Source organism: Ranitomeya imitator, chromosome 2 (genome assembly GCF_032444005.1).
Source record: "Ranitomeya imitator isolate aRanImi1 chromosome 2, aRanImi1.pri, whole genome shotgun sequence".
NCBI classification, from domain to species: Eukaryota; Metazoa; Chordata; class Amphibia; order Anura; family Dendrobatidae; genus Ranitomeya; species Ranitomeya imitator.
The window spans coordinates 89,262,121-89,283,750 of record NC_091283.1 but is presented as its reverse complement, the minus strand read 5'-3'; positions in this window follow the sequence as shown (position 1 = coordinate 89,283,750).

Here is a 21,630-nt window from a genome sequence, read left to right as displayed (position 1 = left end):
ATTGGGTATGGGGTGTAGAGAGATGGTGTGTTCCACTCCAAGGTGTTCCCCAGGTTGCCTTTCCTGAGCTTCAATCTTCCGGCTCTCGTTTAGTAGTTGTTGGAAACTACGCTGCATTAGGCCTACAAATTGGGTATGGGGTGTAGAGAGATGGTGTGTTCCACTCCAAGGTGTTCTCCAGGTTGCCTTTCCTGAGCTTCGATCTTCCGGCTCTCGTTTAGTAGTTGTTGGAAACTACGCTGCATTAGGCCTACAAATTGGGTATGGGGTGTAGAGAGATGGTGTGTTACACTCCAAGGTGTTCCCCAGGTTTCCTCTCCATTGCTTCGATCTTCCGGCTCTCGTTTAGTAGTTGTTGGAAACTACGCTGCATTAGGCCTACAAATTGGGTATGGGGTGTAGAGAGATGGCGTGTTCCACTTTAGAGAGATGGTGTGTTCCACTCCAAGGTGTTCCCCAGGTTTCCTCGCCAATGCTTCGATCATCATGCTCTCGTTAAGTAGTTGTTGGAAATTACGCTGCATTAGGCCTACAAATTGGGTATGGGGTGTAGAGAGATGGTGTGTTCCACTCCAAGGTGTTCTCCAGGTTGCCTTTCCTGAACTTCTATCTTCAGGCTCTCATTAAATTGTGGTTAAACGGAACAACTGCATTTGGCGTACTAGTTGGTTTGGGGCCTACTATCGGTGTCTGCCGCTCCTTGCTGTTCTCCTGGTTTCCTGTCCTGAAATTCCGTTTTCAGGCGCTCGTTAAGTAGTTGTTAATGTTAGACTGCATTTGGCCTACTAGTTGGGTTGGGGCCTACTATCGGTGTCTGCCACTCCTTGCTGTTCTCCTCCACTGAACAAAGCTGTGCCGCCTGTTTACTACTGTTGCCAATTTTGAACTGCATTTCGACTACTTACTGATTTGGGCCTACTCTCTGTGTCAGCCTCTCATTCCAGTTGTCCTCCACTGCAATGCCCCCTGATTAGTCCTGTGTTACCAATTTTGAACTGCATTTAGCCCACTTTATTCTTTGGGCCTATATCTGTGTTTCCTCCTCATCCTGCCCATTGCCCAGCCAGTGATAGATGAGTCTGCTGGTACATTGACCCATAACGCAACATTTCCCGTGCACGCTACACTGCAAGATTGTGACCCTGCTGAAAGTCAGGTCCCCCTTCCCGCATACCATACCACCTTACACGGGGACAAACAGGAAGGTGCAGATGAAAGTGCAGGTTCCTTCATCAGGTGGGGGGAGGAATACTAGTTGGCGACGTCACTGGCACAGGGCCTCTCATGGTACGCAAAAGTGTTGCTGCCGGTGGGAGGCGCCCCCGCCGTGCAAACACACCGCTGTACTTTGAGGGGCCCTGTGCCAGTGTCAATGCCAACGAGTGGGCCCCCCCTGCTTGCTCAGGTTCACAGCACTTGCAAAGTTGAAATACTTACCTCTCCCTGTTCCACTGCCGTGACGTGGTCCATATTTCCTGGGCCCACAAATTACTTGAACCAGCCCTACCCACCACAACTTTAGCCAAATGACCCCCAATTTCAAATGCCTTCCAATTATTATAAGGTAAATTACGCTTGACAAGCTTCATTAAGAAGAATGGATGGTTTTGACATTAAAATGGGCACTCTAGGTGTTTTCCTGGCCCCCACTCACTGTCGACTATGCTGCCCCATTGACTTGCATTGGGTTTCGTGTTTCGGTCGATCCCGACTTTACGTCATAATCGGCCGATTTCACTCGACCCGACTTTTGAGATAGTCGGGTTTCGCGAAACCCGGCTCGACTCTAAAAAGGTCAAGGTCGCTCAACTCTAATCAGTGCAAAGTTATCTGTAAGAAATGCTCAAAGACCTTTAGCAGAGGTAAGAATCTCCAAAATTTAAATACAACGTGCATGCTTAGACATTAAACCAGCATGCACTTGCAAGCCTGGACTAACTACCAAACATCCCGTACCGTTGGTGCACATGCTCAGAATGAAGGTAGTCAGCAACGCTACATTGCTTCCCTCACTGTAAGCCCACTGGTTAGGACAACACCAGCAGCAAATGTGGAGTCGCAAGGCCAAAGCAGTCAGGGAATCACAAGGTTCTTGGTAGGAAACACTGTATGTAGGCCAACATCAAGAATACCATCACCAACCCTCTCTCAATCTGCCATGTCCACCACCGCTAGTTCCACCATATGCAGCTCTCCAGTCCAACTCACACTACAAGAGACTCTCGTTAGGAAAAAGAAAGTACTTATCCTGTCATCCGCGTACACAGGGTTTGAACACCCACATTGCTATACTAATCTCGTTAGAGATGATGCCCTACCGTTTGGTTGAAAGCGAAGCTTTCAAAGAACTGATGGCCTACGCAGTACCATGCTATGACCTACCCAGTCGACACTTCTTTGTAAAAAAAGCCATCCCAGCCCTCCACCATCATGTCAAAGACCGCATTGTCCATGCACTGAGGCAATCAGTCAGTAGAAAGGTGCACCTCACAAAAGATGCATGGTCCAGTAGGCATGGCCAGGGATGTTACGTGTCCATCACAGCGCACTGGGTAATGTGGTGGATGCAGGGTCCACAGGGGACAGCCATAGTGAGACAGTTCTGCCTAGCCCACGGTCTAGGAAACAGTTGGCTGTAGGCGTTCGCCACCCCTCCTCCTCCTCCTCCAGAAGTGAAAGCTCATCCACAGAGCGCAGTCGCACGGCCACTCCATCCGCAGCTGCCAGTGTTGCACACGAGGTGTCCCATTATGGAACAGCTAGTGGTAAGCATCAGCAGGCTGTGCTACAAATGAAGTGTTTGGGCGACAACAGACACACCGCGGAAGTACTGGCCGAGTACTTGCAGCAAGAAACTCAGTCATGGCTGGGCAGTGTACATGTTGAGGCAGGCAAGGTAGTCAGTGATAACGGAAGGTATTTTATGGCTGCCATAGCTCTTTCAGAACTGAAACACATTCCTTGCCTGGCTCACACCTTGAACCTGGTGGTGCAGTGCTTCCTGAAAAATGATCCGGAGTTTCCAGCCTTGTTCCTGAAGGTGCGAAGACTTTGTTCGCACATCTGCCAGTCGCCCGTACACTCCAGTCGTATGCTGAACTATCAGCGATGGCTGAATCTTCCCCAGCACCGCCCAATAATCAACGTTGCAACAAGGTGGAACTCCACACTGCACATGCTTCAGAGGCTGTGCAAACAGAGGTGTGCTGTCATTTATTTGTGGGAGGATACACATACACGGGCAGGCAGTTGGATGGCAGACATGGAGTTGTCTGGTGTGCAGTGGTCGAAGCTACAAGACCTCTGTCAAGTCCTTCAGTGTTTTGAGGAATGCACACGGCAGGTAAGTGCAGACGATGCCATCATAAGCATGAGCATCCCACTAATGCGTCTGCTAATGCAAAGTTTGATGCACACTAAGAAGCAGGCGTCTGCAGCCGAGGAGGAGGGAAGCCTTGAAGACAGTCAGCCATTGTCTGCTCAGGGTACTCTCCTGGACGAGGTGGCAGATGAAAAGGAAGAGGAGGAGTATGATGGGGATGAATATTTATGGGAGGAGGATGCTTCTCAGGGGGGCAGTAGAAACTGGTGGCATTGCAAGGTCAGGTACACGGTTTTTGTGGGCCACAAGTGATGTTGATTTGCAAGAAAGTGCTCCTCAACCCAGCACAAGCAGTGAATTGACACCTGGAACATTGACCCACATGGCTGACTATGCCTTGCGTATCCTAAAAAGGGACCCCCACATTGTCAAAATGATGACCGATGACGATTACTAGTTGGCCTGCCTCCTGGATCCACGATACAAAGGAAAATTACAAAATATCATGCCACATTAGAACCTGGAGCAAATATTGGCTACCAAACAAGCAACTCTTGTAGACCATTTGGTTCAGGCATTCCCAGCACACAAAGGCGGTGATGGTTCTCACACGAGCCATAGGGGGCAACATGGCAGAGGTGTTAGAGGTGCACAAATCCGAAGTGGCGTTGGACAGAGGGGTTTTATGACCAGGTTGTGGAGTGTTTTCGCAATGAGCGCAGACACGACACGTACTGCTGCATCGATTCAAAGTGACAGGAGACAGCATTTGTCCAGTATGGTTACCAACTATTTTTCCTCCCTTATCGATGTTCTCCCTCATAGGTCATTCCCCTTTGATTACTGGGCATCTAAAATAGACATCTGGCCTGAATTGGCAGAATATGCATTACAGGAGCTCCCTTGCCCAGCTGCTAGTGTGCTATCAGAAAGAGTCTTCAGTGCTGCTGGTTCAATACTGACCGAAAAAAGGACACGTCTGGCTACCCGAAATGTTGATGATCTAACCTTCATTAAAATGAACCAATCATGGATTTCTAATTATTTTGCCCCACCTTCCCCTGCTGGCACGTAGCTTGCCTGAAAAATGTCTTGCTTTTGGCCTCCTCTTACTGACTGCTCCAATTCCTCCATTTGCAGCTGCTGAATGTCCACCATAGGCCATTTTTATACTTCCCTAACTGGGTTGACTCCCCCCACAGGGCCATGGTCACCACTTGGCACCAGCACCCGTGCGAGTGCCATTTGCCTGGACAGGTGGATGTGCCCACTCTTGGGCGACACCACTGGCACAGGGTCCCTCATAGTACAATGAAGTGTCTCTGATGGTGGTGGTGCACAACCAACGTCAGACACACCGTCGTAATATGAGGGGCCCTGTGCCAGTACCACCGCCCACGAGAGAGTGTTCCTCCAGCTCGAACAGTGCTCTACCACTTGCAAAACTTACCTCTCCCTGCTCCACCGCTGTGTAGTCTGTGCTGTTAAATCCTTCAATGTCACTGCCAATACAAATTTGTTGAAATGTTAGATGATAGTAAAAATATACAGGATCCCTGACCTCCATTTAGACTAGTAAATACTTTGCGCCAACTACCACTGTCTGCTACTCAGCAGAGGAGCCCACCCCTGTACCTAGCTATGTCACCAGTTTATTTGTGAACAATTTTTTGGCAGACATTTAGCCCACTTTATTATTTTGGCCTACTAACTGTGTCAGCCACTTATTACAGTTGTCCTCCACTGAACAAAGTTATGCCGCCTGTGTACTCCTGTTACCAATTTTGAACTGCATTTAGCCTACTTTTTTATTTTAGGCCTACTAAGTCTGTCTGACCCACTTATTACAGTTGTCCTCCACTGCACAAAGCAATGCCGCCTGTGTGCTCCTCTTACCAATTTTGAACTGCATTTAGCCTACTTACTTATTTGGGCCTAGTAACTGTGTCAGCCTCTCATTACAGTTGTCCTCCGCTGAACAAAGCTATGCCGCCTGTGTATTCCTGTTACCAATTTTGAACTGCATTTAGCCTACTTATTTGTGCCAAGTAACTGTGTCAACCTTTCATTACAGTTGTCCTCCTCCACTGAACAAAGCTATGCCGCCTGTGTACTCCTCTTACCAATTTTGAACTGCATTTAGCCTACTTCTTTATTTTAGGCCTACTAAGTCTGTCTGAGCCACTTATTACAGTTGCCCTCCACTGCACAAAGCAATGCCGCCTGTGTACTCCTCTTACCAATTTTGAAATGCATTTAGCCTACTTACTTATTTGGGCCTAGTAACTGTGTCAGCCTCTCATTACAGTTGTCCTCCGCTGACCAAAGCTATGCTGCCTGTGTATTCCTGTTACCAATTTTGAACTGCATTTAGCCTACTTACTTATTTGGGCCTAGTAACTGTGTCAGCCTCTCATTATAGTTGTCCTCCACTGAACTAAGCTATGCCACCTTTGCACTCCTCTTACCAATTTTGAACTGCATTTAGCCTACTTTTTTATTTTAGGCCTACTAAGTCTGTCTGAGCCACTCATTACAATTGTCCTCCACTGAACAAAGCAATGCCACCTGTTTAGTCCTGTTACCAATTTTGAACTGCTTTTAGCCTACTTTTTCATTTTGGGCCTATATCTTAGTTATCTCCTCATCCTGCCCATTGCCCAGCCACTGCTAGATGAGTCTGCTGGTACATTGACCCAGACCACTACATTCCCCTTGCACTCTACACAGCCAGAATCTGACCCTACTGAAAGTCAGGTTCCCCTTCCCGCATACTATGCCACCTTACACGGGGACAAAGAGGAAGGTGCAGATGAAAGTGCAGGTTCCTTCATCAGAAGGGGGGGCATACTCATTAAAAATGGCACAGGGCCCCTCGTAGTACGCAAAAGTGTCTCTGGTAGTGGGAGGCGCCGCCCGCCATCAAACACACCGCCGTACTATGAGGGGCTCTGTGCCAATGCCAACTAGTTGGCCCCTCTGCTTGCTCAGGATCACAGGACTTGCAAAGTTGAAATACTTACCTCTCCCTGCTCCACCACCGTAACATATTCCGCGTTTCCTGGGCCCACGAAAATCTTGAGCCAGCCCTACCCCCCACAATTTTAGCAAAATGAGCCCCTGTTTTCAATGCCTAACTATTATTATAAGGTAAATTAAGATTGACAAGCTTCAGTAATGCGAATTGATGTTTTTGGCTTTAAAATGGGCACTGTAGCTGTTTTCCTGTCCTCCACTCACTGCCGACTTTGATTCCCCATTGACTTGCATTTGTTTTCGTGTTTCGGTCGGCCCCCGACTTTTCGAAATAATCGGCCGATTTCACCCGACCCGACTTTTGAGAAAGTCAGGTTTTGCAAAACCCGACTCGATCCTAAAAAAGTAAAAGTCGCTCAACTCTAATGATAACTATATCCACCCAAGCAGTCCATTGGAATTCATCATTACAACAACCGTAGAAAAATATATAGGTGGAAGAACCATGGAAAGTTCACATGTAGATATGCTCTACAAAGTATATAAACATAAATTGCAAATAATTGAGCAAATAAATGAGCAACAAACCAGGTAGAAGTGCACATAATGCCACGCCGTCTCCCGCCCACCCCGACGCACGTTTCTGTAATTACCTTTCTCAAGGGGTGCCTTTTGTATATTAATATAATTTTGCATCATTTTTCTAAATTTTGGACTACTGCACTGTGTTTTTTTTGTGGTTTTGTTTAGGGTTAAATACCTGCAGATACCAACTACTTCCCATAAGGCTTGATGGGCACCAGATGCAAGTGCAGCAGTGCTGAGGAGTGTACGAGAAAACAAACAGTGGACCGGCCTGCCTCGAGGAGAAATTATATCACCCCATGTTTGAGTTTCTGTCAAACAGGCCATGCAATTAAGTAGTACTTGGTTGGTGTCATGATCACCATTATCACCCACAGCTATTTGCTTTTGTATTCTAAAAATGCCACATGGTCCTGCTCCATTTCCCTCTCAGATATCTGACCATTATTCTTGTTTGATGAAGAAGAAAAACCTTCCCTTTCATCCACTTGTGCGAACTAAACTTTAACTAGTTTTATTACTGATGGGACAGTCACTGTTATTGCGCTGTTTGGAGTTGGCTGACATTTGAAAAATTATGACTTTTTTAGCTTCAATGGAAGATACCCAGCCAGCACTATTACTTGCAAATCGGGATACCTGCTCTATGCTCACATAGGCTGATCTGTTGACTTGTGTTTGAGTTCCAAAATGCAATGCACCATAGCCGATTGGAGCAGCAACAATGGGCAGGGACAATGCATGAGGTTCATGGAACACTCAGTGAATGATTTTTAGTAGCAACAATGCATCAGTACATCCAAGACAGGTGGTGAATCCACTGTGACTGGGAGCTACATCTCTTTCCATCTTTAGGCAGCGAATATGTGTCTTTTCCTAAACCTCATCCATATACTACTCAACAAACATGATCCAATCCACGATATCCAGTGTACAGGCCTGATTCAGAACACTAACCTCGTTCTTTATGATCATGCTACGTAAAGTGCTGCCAAGTGATTTTATAGCTTGAAAACATTGTGGACAAACTCTATACAGTGTTTCTGAATTGAAATACCCTGCATGTCTATTGCTCCAGTCCCTGACAGCAAGCAGCCTGAATGGTAAACCTATCATTCATTCTCTGAACTGAAATACCCTGCATGTCTATTGCTCCAGTCCCTGACAGCAAGCAGCCTGAATGGTGTCTGAGTCATTCTATCTTCGGCATTGAATCCTGCATATATCTATATTTGTTAGCCATCCTAGTATGCAATTGTTTTTGTTTATAGATACTTCACTCTCTTCTGCTTGTCCTCATGCAGAGAGATCACATACATGTTTCAAAGCGGTTTATGATCCATATAGATCTGGACATTTGTTTATCTGTTCACTACATTTATTGTGTCCTGCTGTCTCAACTGAGTTAGATTGATTGCTAGCGAGCTTTTAAAAAGTGAGATCTAAGAGCTAGCCTTCTATATATGTAGACATACTTTGGGGATGCATTTGTGCAGGGGTGCATTTGTGCACTATTATTCATGTACATTTATTCAAAGTACTTTTTCTAAGTGCTGGCAGTTATAACATGGCAGTTAGACAGGGCAGGAGACAGGTAAGACACTTTAATCTTTCAACTCCCTGTTCATTGGAACAGAACAAATATTCACCATATGTATTTGTATATTCTATTTCCTGGCTGACGCATTCACTCACATACACCACCCTTGCATTAACTCTCTACACTCCATCCATATCGGCCCCTCTGTACTTCCTCTCCCATGTATAGCACTCATGCTCTGTTCACATTGCTCAACAGCACAGATCCATTCAGTCCCACCATCCAACACAAGAGACGCTCTCACAAATCACTTAACCATCTGCTCTCTCTTTCTATGCTCCTTCTCCTAGTCGCTGGAGACATCTCTCCCAACCGCGGCCCCCCATGTGATAGACAGTCAAACCTCCCAACTGCTACACTCAGAAACCCCTCTAACCTTATTAATATTCCATGCATGCCTTCGGTCTCTTTCAATTGTGCCCTTTGGTATTCTTGCTGTGTGTGTAATAAACTCTCCTTCATCCATGACTTCTTCCTTTCTAATTCCCTTAATCTCCTGGCTCCTGGCAGTCAGACACCACCGCTGCTGCTGCTCTTTCATATGGTGGACTACATTTCTCTCATACCTCAAGATTGGAAAACAGAGCAGGTGGAGGCGATGGTCTGCTCCTTTCACCCAAATGTACCTTCCAAGTTATCCCCCAAGTACCCTCACTTGTCTTCTCTTCCTTTGAGGTCCATGCTGTCAGACTCTACATTCCCTTCTCCATGCGAGTGGTGGTGGTGTATTGTCCTCTAGGCCCCTCTCATCAGTTCCTGGATCACTTTGCCCCCTGGCTTCCACACTTTCTCTCCTGTGACACCCCCACCCTCATCATGGGTGATTTCAACATCCCCATTGCTTCTCCCCTCTCCCCATCTGCTTCTCACCTTTTATCTCTAACCTCCTCTTTAGGCCTCTCACAGCATACTAACTCTCCAATGCATGAAGATGGAAACTCCCTCGACTTGGTCTTCTCCCGGCTTTGCTCAGTGGATGATTTCACAAACTCCCCTCTCCCACTCTCTGACCACAACCTTCTTTCATTCTCTATCAAGAACTGCCATCCCGCACAGGTCACCCCCACTTTCCACACATATAGAAACATACAGGCCATTAACACCCAGAAACTTATGAAAAACTTGCAGTCCTCATTGGCCCCAATCTCCTCCATCTCATGTCCTGATTCTGCTCTGAAGCATTACAACAAAACCCTCAAAGTGCCCTGGATGAAGCTGCTCCTCCTATACATAAAACAACTCAACACAAACAGCGACAACCATGGGACACGCTGCAAACATGTTTCCTGCAGCGGTGCTTCAGGTGCACTGAACGTCTGTGGAGAAAATCTAATCTACCCGAAGATTTCATCCATTATAAGTTCATGCTAAAAACATACAACTCTGCCCTTCACATCTCCAAACAAACCTATTTCAAAACCCTCACCACCTCGCTGTCCAAAAACCCTAAACGTCTTTTTGACACTTTCCAATCCCTACTCAACCCAAGAGTGCAGGCCCCAACCACAGATCTCCACGCTGACGATCTGGCCAATTATTTCAATGAATAAATTGACCACATTCAACAGGAAATCATCTCCCAATCTCTTCATACCATGCACTGTCCTCCCTCCCCCACTGCATCTAGTTCACTCTCTGACTTTGAACCAGTTACAGAAGAAGTAATCAGGCTCCTTGCATCTTCTTGCCCAACCACTTGCACCAATGACCCCATTCCATCACATCTCCTCCAGTCCCTTTCCCCGGCTGTCACCTATCACCTAACAAAAATATTCAACCTTTCTCTCACTTCCGGTATTTTTCCATCCTCATTTAAGCATGCCATCATACATCCTTTACTTAAAAAACTATCCCTCGATCAAAACTGTGCCACTAATTATAGACCTGTCTCTAATCTTCCCTTCATCTCTAAACTCCTCGAGCGCCTGGTCCACTCCCATCTTACCCGCTATCTCTCAGATAACTCTCTTCTAGGCCCTCTTCAATCTGGATTCCGCTCTTTACACTCTACTGAAACTGCCCTTACTAAAGTCTCTAATGACCTACTAACAGCTAAATCTAATGGTCACTACTCCATGCTAATTCTCTTGGATCTCTCCGCAGCATTCAACACTTTGGATCATCAGCTCCTCTTTACTATACTCCGCTTCATCGGCCTCAAGGACACCGATCTCTCCTGGTTCTATTCCTATCTCTCTGACCGCTCCTTCACTGTATCTTTTTCTGGTTCCTCCTCCTCTCACCTTCCCCTTACTCTTGGGGTTCCTCAAGGATCAGTCCTAGGCCCCCTCTTCTTCTCTTTGTATACTGCCCCTATTGGACAAACAATCAGTGGATTTGGGTTCCAGTACCATCTCTATGCTGACGACACCCAATTATACACTTCATCTCCTGTTATCACGCCAACCTTTTTAGTAAACACCAGTGATTTTCTTACCGCTGTCTCTAACATCATGACCTCCCTCTATCTGAAACTGAACCTGTCAAAAACTGAACTCCTCGTGTATTCTCCCTCTATTAACCTACCTTTGCCTGACATTGCCATCTCCGTGTGTGGTTCCACCATTACTCCAAAGCAACATGCGCGTTGCCTTGGGGTCATACTTGATTCCGAGCTTTCATTCACCCCCCACATCTGATCACTGGCTCGCTCTTCTTATCTGCATCTCACAAACATTTCTAGAATTCGCCCTTTTCTTACTTTCGATTCTGCAAAAACTCTTAAGGTACCTTCACACTAAACGACGCTGCAGCGATCCAGACAACGATCCGGATCGCTGCAGCGTCGCTGTTTGGTCGCTGGAGAGCTGTCACACAGACCGCTCTCCAGCAACCAACGATGCCGGTAACCAGGGTAAACATCGGGTTACTAAGCGCAGGGCCGTGCTTAGTAACCCGATGTTTACCCTGGTTACCATCCTAAAAGTAAAAAAAACAAACGCTTCATACTTACCTTCCGCTGTCTGTCCCCGGCGCTGTGCTTCTCTGTACTGGCTGTGAGCACAGCGCCCGGAAAGCAGAGCGGTGATGTCACCGCTCTGCTTTCCAGCCGCTGTGCTCACAGTGAGTGCAGGAAAGCACAGCGCCAGAGACAGACAGCGGAAGGTAAGTATGAAGTGTTTGTTTTTTTTACTTTTAGGATGGTAACCAGGGTAAACATCGGGTTACTAAGCGCGGCCCTGCGCTTAGTAACCCGATGTTTACCCTGGTTACCAGCGAAGACATCGTTGAATCGGCATCACACACGCCAATTCAGCGATGTCAGCGGGAGAGCCAACGACCAAATAAAGTTCTGGCCTTCTAGCCCCGACCAACGACATCACAGCAGGATTCTGATCGCTGCTGCGTGTCAAACTGAACGATATCGCTAGCCAGGACGCTGCAACGTCACGGATCGCTAGCGATATCGTTTAGTGTGAAGGTACCTTTACTGTTTCACCGATTCATTCTCGTCTGGACTATTGTAACTCTCTACTAATCGGCCTCCCTCTTACCAAACTCTCCCCGCTCTAATATGTCCTGAATGCTGCAGCCAGGATCATATTCCTCACCAACCGTTACACCGATGCCTCTACCTTGTGCCAATCATTACACTGGTTACCCATCCACTCAAGAATCCAGTACAAAACTACTACTCTCATCCACAGAGCACTCCATGGCTCAGCACCACCCTACATATCCTCCCTGGTCTCAGTTTACCACCCTGCCCGTGCCATCCGCTCCGCTAATGACCTCAGGTTAGCATACTCAATAATCAGAACCTCCCACTCCCATCTCCAAGACTTTACACGTGCTGCGCCAATTCTTTGGAATGCACTACCTAGGTTAATACGATTAAGTCCCCATCCCCACAGTTTTAAGCGTGCCCTAAAAACTCATTTGTTCAGATTGGCCTACCGCCTCAACGCATTAACCTAACTATCCCTGTGTGGCCCATTCAAAAAAAATAAAAAAATAAATAATTGAGTTCCTCGCATCATGTTCTCATACACTTTATGCAGTTAATATCCCTCTGTGTCTGTTCTGCTACATACTTAGGCAGTTAACTGGTTCATGCAGCTTTACATGAACACCTGAGCCTTACACTATGGCTGGTCCGAATAACTAAAGCAATTGTTACCATCCACCTCTCGTGTCTCCCCTTTTCCTCATAGTTTGTAAGCTTGCAAGCAGGGCCCTCATTCCTCTTGGTATCTATTTTGAACTGTGATTTCTGTTATGCTGTAATGTCTATTGTCTGTACAAGTCCCCTCTATAATCTGTAAAGCGCTGCGGAATATGTTGGCGCTATATAAATAAAATTATTATTATTATTATACAGTAAAAGAAGTTAATGCTGTGTATAAAATGTAAAATCTCATGATGGCTCCTTTATAACTGAAGCTGAGAATTACCATGAGTGTCAATGCCCAGAACATTCTAGCTGCCTTACAGTTTGGCTGTCTTATGGTCAGCATTGTACCTGCTTGTGTAAGAGGGTGGCTATAGCGTGGAAAATTCTAATTTTAACCATTGTTACGTGGTAAAAACAAAGCAGTCTGCCACTGTTTTTTTCTGGGAGATTTTTTCATACTTTTATTGAGTTATTTAACATAATGCAATTTTTTTAAAAATACATTACGCTCTAGATCTGTGATTTCAGATGCTTTCATATTGGCTTCTGTAAAATAATAAAAAAATTCATGAAAAAAAGTGTCAGAATAAAAAATTTCACAAAAAAAAAAACACTTTAAAAAGAGAAAACAAAGATTCATGAAATTTTATAACAAAAAAAAATAAATCACTGCCTAAAAACTTTATGTAAAGGAAGCCTCAAAAGAGTCTAGTAGCTAATTGCTGACTTATGTATTTAACTCAGTGATATACCAGCATACGATAAGTTAATTAGCACCCTAAGCATTCAGTCAGCATACTATATTTTAAAAACTCTGTCTATGAAATAAAATTTGGAGTTCTTTATCTGAAGATAAAGACGTATAACAATTCTCTCAACTTAATACCCAGTAGAAATTAATTGACCTTTCTAAGATGATAGGTTAAGTAAAACACAATTTTCTCACTTTCTTTCTCTTTACACTTTCTTTTTTTGTCTTTGATTTGACTGACTTTTGCAAATGACCCTTTTCTTGGCTATATTAGGTAAATATCACTCAAGAATCGTTCTGCTTGAACAGACACATAAAAAATGACAAGTTGTCAAAAAGTGCTAAAATCCATTTCAGGACTTCTGGCTTTTTCCGTTTGGCCATAAAATAACTTCTATGTCACTTTCGATCATGAAGCTGAAGCTAAGATGCTTGCATTATCACCTGCTGGCATTTAGATTCATGTATTTTCTTAACCGATGCTTATGTGTGACTGAGAATGAAAAAAGAAAAACACTTTAGTCCAACTAGTTCCAAAAGCTGACAATTTCACAGACATCTTTATAACAGGTACTGTTTTCAGCACAATTTAACCAAATGTCTCACAGAGTTTCTGATTACTTGAGTATAGATGAAGATCTCTGTGTGTCAACACAAACCTTCATAGGTGCGCCGCTTCATGACAATAAGTCACTGGACCGTGCGTAGTTTCTTCTTCCAAAGGACATATTGTCAATCTTCTTTGAAGTGGCATTTTTATCTCAAGGGGAGGTCTTCTGATGTACTGACTATCTCCTGAATATAATTCTGTTTCCAGAAAGACATTTTCTCTCACTTTTATGCCCATTTTTAATAAGTAGTATATTATCTATTTTATAAGAAGAAGACTGAGTGAATGCGAAGAATTCCAAATCTTATCCTTGTATTTTTCTTCTAGAATCCTTTTAATAAGCAACAATGTTGCTGAATATTTTTACAGCTTGTATATGTTTGTGTTTCTATATTCCACGTTGTGTTATTTGGTATTGAACATATACACAATATCTTTAAAGAGGTATTCCTATCTCCAGTATCCTATATTAATATGTAGAAGGTGTCATAAAAAATATAAATAATAATACTGGAAAATACCTTTAAAGGGAACCTGTCACCCCCAAAATCGAAGATGAGCTAAGGGGCTTATCTACAGCATTCTGGGCGTTGCGGTCCGATGCCTCCCATCTTCATACGATTATGTCCTCTTCTTGTCTTTATGCTGCGGTTCTGGCGCAGGTGTACTTTGTCTGCCTTGTTGAGGGCAGAGTAGAGTACTGCAGTGCGCAGGCGCCGGGCCTCTCTGACCTTTCCCGGAGCCTGCGCACTGCAGTACTTTGCTCTGCCCTCAACAGGGCAGACAAAGTACGCCTGCACAGGAGCCGCAGCGTGAAGACAAGAAGAGGACATCATCGTAAGAAGATGGGAGGCCCCACACCGGACCGTGACACCCATTGCAGTGGGACCACCCCTGGGTGAGAATAATCTAACCTCTTTTTCTCATCTTTTAGGATACATCGGGGGCTTATCTACAGCATTACAGAATGCTGTAGATAAGCTCCTGATGCCGGTGGGCTTACCTCATCTTCAATTTTGGGGGTGACAGGTTCCCTTTAATTGTAAATGTGGTATAGTTCTTCTGATAAGCTATGTTGATTACACCATGTGCAGGGCATTGTCATAGTTTAGGTATCCATGGTTACCTAAGATGCTAAAATGCCCTGCACATGAGGTAAGTATTTTTGGTTTTATCAGAAGTACTATACTACATTTCTAATTGGAGGTATTAGCTAATATTTATTATTACACCTAGTACATATTAAAATAAGATCTTGGAGATGGGGATACATCTAAACATGTATTGAAAAACATAAAGTGTTGATATTTCTGCAATTACATAAAGAAAGAAACGTTACATTAGGGATTTGTTGACAAATGGTTATCATCAATGACATAACACCCATTTTGTCTTTAGAATGCAACACATCTTTTATATTAAAGGAGCCATAAGATATATTTTTTCATCGACATAACTGTATGAGGGATCATTTTTTGCAGAATAATTTTTATTTGTCAGTCTCACCATTTTGGGATTCATATAACTTTTCATATAGCTTTTATTAATATTTTATACAGAAATGTCTAAAAGGCCCTGCATTTCCGTTTTTTTTCATGTTTTAAATTTTATACTATTCAAATGCTACAAAAAAAGAGTACTAATGTTTTTCTGTTGGTCACCCTGATTATAGGGATACCAAATATATATAGTCATGGCCTAAAGTGTTGGCACCATTTCTTATACACGTTTATTTTTCTTTGTGTGTATTAGAATAGTACAAACAAAAAAGAAAAACATACAATTTGGACATATATAGGGGCGTCTCACAAAATTAGAATCAAAATTAACAGAAATAAACACTTGAAATAGATCACTCTGATTGTAATGACTCTATACAATTTATGACTTTCACTTTTTGTATTGAAGAGCTGAAATAAATTAACTTTTTGATAATATTGTTATTTTGTCAGAAGCACCTGTAGTTACATAGGTTGAAAAAAGGACCTAGGTCCATCAAATTCAACCTTTCTCCTCCACTAATACATTTTGTCATTAAATTAACTATAATCCACAATATTATTTGTACTTTAGAAATCATCCAGACCTTTTTTTTATAGCTGTCATAGTGTCTGCCATTACTAACTCTTGTGGTCGGCATTCCACATTCTGACTGCTCTAACTGTAAAGAATCCTTTCCTAGTTAGCTGATGGAATCGCCTTCCTGTTAACCCTAATAAGTGTCCCCTGGTTCTTAGTATGGCCTTTGGAAGGAAAAAAATTGCATGCCAGTCCTTTGTACTGACCACCCATATAATTATGCATATAAATGAGATCTTCTCTGAGACGTTTTTTTTTCTAAGCTAAACAAGCTCAAATTTTCCAACCTCTCATCATATAAGAGGCCTTCCATCCCTTGTAATAATCTAGCTGCTTGCCTTTAATCAGTTACAATCAGTTTAAAGTGTGGAGCCTAAAACTGGATCCCATATTCTAGATATGGCCTCACAAGTGGTTTATAAAGGGGTAACAATATTTTGGGAGTGCAGGATTTTAGCTCTCTTTTTATACATCCTAAAATCTTGTTTGCTTTTGCGGCTGCTGCTTGACATTGAGTGCTGCTGCTCAGCTTACTTGTAGCCAGAAGACCCAAGTCCTTCTCCTGTTCTGTAGTCCCCAGTACACTCCCATTTAATGTAAAGGCAGCAATAGGATAACTCTGTCCTAGGTGTATTACTCTACATTTATCATCATTAAGTCTCATTTGCCAAGTATTTACCCACTCAGACATTTTATCCAGATCGATTTGCAATATTTTTAAGTCCAGATCAGATTTTAATATCCTACATATTTTGCTGTAATCAGCAAAGACTGACACTTTAGTCTGACGCTTTTAATTTGCAGAGGGCCACCAGGTGCTGTGAAACCTGAGATTTGTAAGTTCCACAGTTCATTTTTGCCACCAGATCCCAATGGAAACACTGTAATAGCGGGTGAAGCCGCTGTAAGGTGAATCTAATACAGGAGTTGGAGGAGCTGTATGATCAATGCAAGTAAATTCGATTCTACCGGACATCAAAAGCATTAGAATTAAATTCTGAATACAGTGTATACAATCAAGGGTGTGTGTTGTGGTCAGTCTGTCAGACCTGAAACCCATGTCAAGAATATGTAAAAGCCTCATTTTTCTTGGAAACAGCCACCTCAAGGGCCAGGTGTGCCATTGACCAATCTGCACAAGCTTACTGGAAACTACCCAACCAGGCAGAATGTGTCTCTTGCATGGTTTTAAGCAAAAATGGAGTAATTATAGGATATGTCCCAGAGAGTGTTCAGGTCTGTAGAATGCATTACTCAGGTGACATGCAGTGTTACAGAGCTCAGGTAAAGGCCTTAGCGTGGCAATGACCATGTTTCAATATGTATAAGGCTGCGGCCTGAATAGGTCAGTGGAGCTAATTAACCCAGTCTCTTAGACATGTTTAAAATAAACAGAAACTGGTCAACACCCCACCACCATTTTTTTTTTGTAAGGACGCAAATGTAGAAAATGTAAGTGAAGTTTAATAAAGAGATACAAGTATCATTTAGGTGCCGGGGAAAGTCAGCAGTGATCTTTTTCCAGCACTGGACAATGTAAATAGTTAATGAATATGTATGCCTTATCTAACTAACAATTTGTGAACAGACACATATATGCCGAAAAGGGACAACTGAATGTTGCACTGGGACAACGACTATATTCTGGCTGTGTCTTTATTCACAATACAACTATAGGATTAGTAATGGATAGTTGTCTTATAGATGCCTCTCCATTACTAAGCCGTGAGCTTAATGTTACCTGACAATATAAAGGTGACATTAACCCCACAAATATGAACCCCACTTGCCACCACTACAGGGAAAGTGGGAAGAGCTGGGCAAAGCACCAGAATTGGTGCATCTAATAGATGTGCCTTTTTGGGGCAGCTGCGGGCTACTATTTTTAGACTGGGGGCCAATATCCATGGCCCCATACTAGCCTGAGAATACCAGCCCCCAGCTGTCTGTTTTAGCAGGGCTGGTGGTCAGGTCAAAAATGGGGGGACCCCATGACATTTTTTTAAATTATTTATTTAAATAATTAAAAAATACAGCATGGGGATCCCTCTATTCTTGATAACCAGTGTTGCTGAAGCTGACATGTGAGGGTTGCAGCCCCCAGCTGTGAGTTTTGCCTGGCTGGTTATTAAAAATACAGGGGGACCCATGCCATTTTTTAAAAAAAAAATATTTATTTACTGGGCAGGAGCCAGCTAATGAATTCACTGATCAGCCGCTCCTGCTCTGGCTGTATTTAGAGGAAGCAGGTGCTAGATGATGGGAGCTGTAGTCCCATCCGCTGACACCAGTGACCAGAGGTAAACTGTATAGCTCTGATCACAGCTGAGTGCTCACACTGTCTTTTGACAGTGTGGGAACCACGGCTCTCTGATGGGCGGGGATAATTTCACTGTCGATCAGAAGAGGCAAACATCTGACAGCAAGGCAAACACTGGATGTTCAGGCCCCCATGTGCAAAGGTTTAAAAAATTAGCCAAGAGGTCTCTGTCAGAACATCTGAAAGATGCTGTGATGGGGACATAACAATACACTTAGCAGCTATTACAAGAGGTATGGATAGAGAGTACAAGTTTCACCATTGCACAATGTGCAAGGCTTTCAAAAAGTGCAAACCAATACCTACGTGAGGTATACATAGATGAACACTAAGTACTTGTAGCAGAAGCAGGAGGAGGAGTTGATTTCCTGAACAAAATGGTTTTGGATGGTAAGGTATGGACGTTAACACAACTTCCCCCAAAAAAATTGGTCTGCATTTACATAACGTTGCTGTCATCTATACGGCTTACAAAGTCAGAGGAAATCCAGCCCTTGTTCAATTTTAGAAGAGTTAGCCTATCAGCATTTTCTGTTGACAGCCATGTGCACCTATCCATTATGATTGCACCTGCCAAACTAAAAACCCACTCAGGCAAAACACTTGCGGCAGGGCAGGGTAGCACCTCCAAGGAGAGGTCAGGCCAAGTATGCAGCTTGGACAACCAATAGTTAAACAGCACTGAAGAATCAGGAAGGATGCTGGTATGGTCATTTAAGTAGTCCTTCACCATCTTGGTCAATTTCTCCCTTCTTTCCTAGTTACACCAACAAATAGCAAATGCTGATTGGATGGTGTCATGGAAAAGGCCCACTTGCTGGATATTTCTGCCTCCCCCGAGTGGCACCTGGTGTTTGTGGCCCTCCTCAGTAATTCTTGTGGGTGAAAAGAGTCGGCACCTCTGTCACCAGCGTTGTCTGAGGGTAATTGTTTGAGCAAGTCATTCACTATGTCACTCTGGCATGCATGCACTGAAAATGGCACGTCTACCTCCGACATTAGAGAAGCAAATTTCTCCTTGTACCGTGGGTCAAAAAAGGTGTACAGCCAGTATTTCATGGTGGAAAAAATGTCTTTCACGTGATGGTCTTGATGAAGGCATCTAGACATGAACTCTGCCATGTGTGGCAGACTACAATGAGTCAAATGTTCAATGTCCTCACCAGAAAGAACAGTAACCATACTCTCCTCTTCAAGATACATAGCCTTCTATTCCTCCTCCTCCTGCTGGACAGGCATGACGTTGGTATTGGGAGTTCCCACTGTTGTGCAGAGCAAAAACTCCTGTCGCTCCTGATCCTCCTTCTCCTGTTCCTCCTCATCACCCAATGTGGCCTGAGAATACTGTGTGAGGCTGGGCTGTGTGGTATCATCCACTATGCAATCTTTCTCCATAGCCACCTGTTTTGCATTCAAAGCTTCCATTTTCACATTCTGCAGCAAACATTTTAATTGACAGAGCAGAGGGATGGTTACACTCATAATCACTTCATCAGCACTCACCATCTTGGTGCAATGCTCAAAATTTTGAAGAACTTCTCATAGGTCAGTGATCCACACCCACTCGGCAGTTGTTATGTGTGAGAGCTCAATGTTACTCTGGAGGGCATTGAGAAGTTGGAATTCAGACACTGCTCTCTGCTGCGCAGTAAGCCTTGCCAAATATAGAAGGTTCAATTCCAGCTTGTGAGCAGGTCACAAATCAGACAGTGATGACGCAAATTAAAGAGCTGTTGCAGCAAAGCTAGACCAGTGAAAGCTTGAGATAACTTTCAGAAATGTGCACTGACACAATGCATCACAGCTCGTGGGTCAATCAAGTCAGGGTATGTTTTTAAAAACCGATGTACGACCAATTTCAGCACGTGGACCATGCATGGCCATGTACCAGCTTGCCAAGCTTTAAAGTCGCCAACAATTTACACTCATTATTGCATACAACCAGACCTGGTAGGAGGCCCAGCGGGAAGAGCCATTGATCGGTTTGTTCTTTTATCCCTTTCAACAGCTCAGCTGCATTGTGAGCCTTATCACCTAAACAGATGAGCTTCAGCAGAGCGTGCTGCTGCATCGCCAAGGCAGTGCTGCGAATACGAGGAGACTGAAACCCTGATGGAAGTTGGGCCCTCTATTCTTGGTGTGGGTAAGATGTGTGATGTCCCAGTCTCTGACTCTGTCCTAGACTCCACCAGGCTAACCCAATGTGCCGTGAGTGAAATGTATAGTCCTTTTCCACAAGAACTTGTACAGATGTCTGTGCTTAAGTGCCAGAGCACAGCTGATATTGTGTAACACGTGCTTATGTGTCTTGCTGACGTACACTGGAAAAAATAGTGTCGGCTGGGAATCGAGTACCGTGGGGCTGCCACAGCCAAGAGGTATCAGAAAGATTCAGTTCCCACAAGTCAAAGTTATATTTCCAGGGCTAGCAATCTGCCAATGTGGGGGTTAGTGTTTGGGCCTGTGGGTGAGTGGCTGGATACATCTGCTTTCTAGTAAAAGTCTGGGGCAGGGACAACTGAACACTGCTCTGGGGCAATGAAGTGCTGCTTGATTATACACATCAACAGCAGACTGATTTTAGTTACAGGTAAATAGTCACGTTTGCATATCTGTGCAGGAGTTGTACCAGTCGTTCCACTGATAAATAAAGAAACTCAGTTTTCTAAGACAAGAGAAAATTATTCATTGTTTTTTCAATCGCCTTGCTAACACACTCCAAATGCGGAGTAATGAAGATTTTTGCCCCTGCTAAATTGTCACACAAGATTATCTCTACTGAAATTGCTCCAGTTGCACAACTCCTAGATAAACAAATGCAGTACTTTCACTTTCCCTACGCTCAAACTATAATCTTGCTATGCTGTTTCTGGCTGCAATGTGCGCAAGATGGCGCCGGCAGCCTTTAAATAGTTCCTATGATGCTGGAAAGCCAGCCAATCACAGTCATGCCATACCAAAGATGGTGCCAGCATTAGTGTGATTGGCAAGCCAGTCCAACATGCTGATTGGCTGCAAATAAAGCGCCAAACATGCTGGGTGGGTACCTCGAATACACTGAGGAGAATACCTAATTACTTGCCAAGTAACGAATAGCCCGAATACTGTACTATTAGTTTGAGTAGTGCTGAATTTATTTGCTCATCATTAGTTTTTATGTTTGGCATCTGTCACACACTACAAGATGCTTTTCATTGTGAAAACTATTTTTTGTATCTCATTATTTAGGGTCACATGACTGTTTTTTTATTGGTACCATTTTTGGACACATGA